Below are 969 nucleotides of genomic sequence, written 5' to 3'. Positions count from 1 at the left end.
GCAGGAGCTACTGTTTTAGCTACTCACTTTATCACCCAATCTGCTCTTAATATTAGAAAGAAACTGAAAAAGGCAGAAGAGAGCCCCCAGACTTCCATCCAAGACCTGGTGACTATGGCCTTTAAAGTTTTTAACACCCGGGAGGAATGGAGGAATGGGCTGAGGCAGATAGGGAATCCCACACTCGCCAGAAGGCTAATTTACAAGCCCAAGCCTTAGTGGCAGCCCTGAGGCCAGCACCTACTTGACCAGCCAGAAATAACCTACCAACTGGAGCCTGCTTTAAATGAGGAGAGGAAGGCCACTGGGCCAGCCATTGTCCACACCCACGACAACTTTCCAGACCTTGTCTGGCATGCGGTCAAATGGAACATTGGAAGATGACTGTCCCTCAGTGCGAAGACATGGAAGGCCAGTCCCTCCAACCCCTGACCCACCATTGACTGTTCTGGATCTGGCAATTGACGACTGAAGAAACCCTGACTCATTCACCCCAATCATGCTCGCCAAGCCCAGGGTAAAACTCAAAGTAGCGGGTAAGTTGACATCCTTCTTGGTTGATACGGGGGGCTACCTATTCTGTCTTCCCTTCCTTTCTGGGACAATTATACCCCTCCCTGGTCTCAGTGATGGGGATTGCCAGTTGCCCCTCCAGACCCCAGGTAACAGGTCCTGTCACATGCCTTATAGACAACAGAATTATTACACACTCATTTTTAGTGATATCTACCTGCCCTACCCCACTTTTAGGAAGAGACTTTCTTTTAAAATTAGGGGTCACCCTACACTGGGCATAGGACCCCTCAGCAACACATTTATTATCACTAATCCCTACTCCAACATCCACACTGAACCCTCTTTTATCTCCTGATTTAGTGAATCCCATTGTGTGAACATTTACACTCCTACCCAGGAGAAAGGGGATTAAAAGACAGGAAGCCAGACAGAGGAACAGTCAGCCACAGGGAC

The sequence above is a fragment of the Orycteropus afer genome, unplaced genomic scaffold, assembly GCF_000298275.1.
Source record: "Orycteropus afer afer isolate SDZICR_OR568_19922 unplaced genomic scaffold, OryAfe1.0 scaffold01179, whole genome shotgun sequence".
Lineage (NCBI taxonomy): Eukaryota > Metazoa > Chordata > Mammalia > Tubulidentata > Orycteropodidae > Orycteropus > Orycteropus afer.
Note: the sequence above shows the minus strand (reverse complement) of the source record.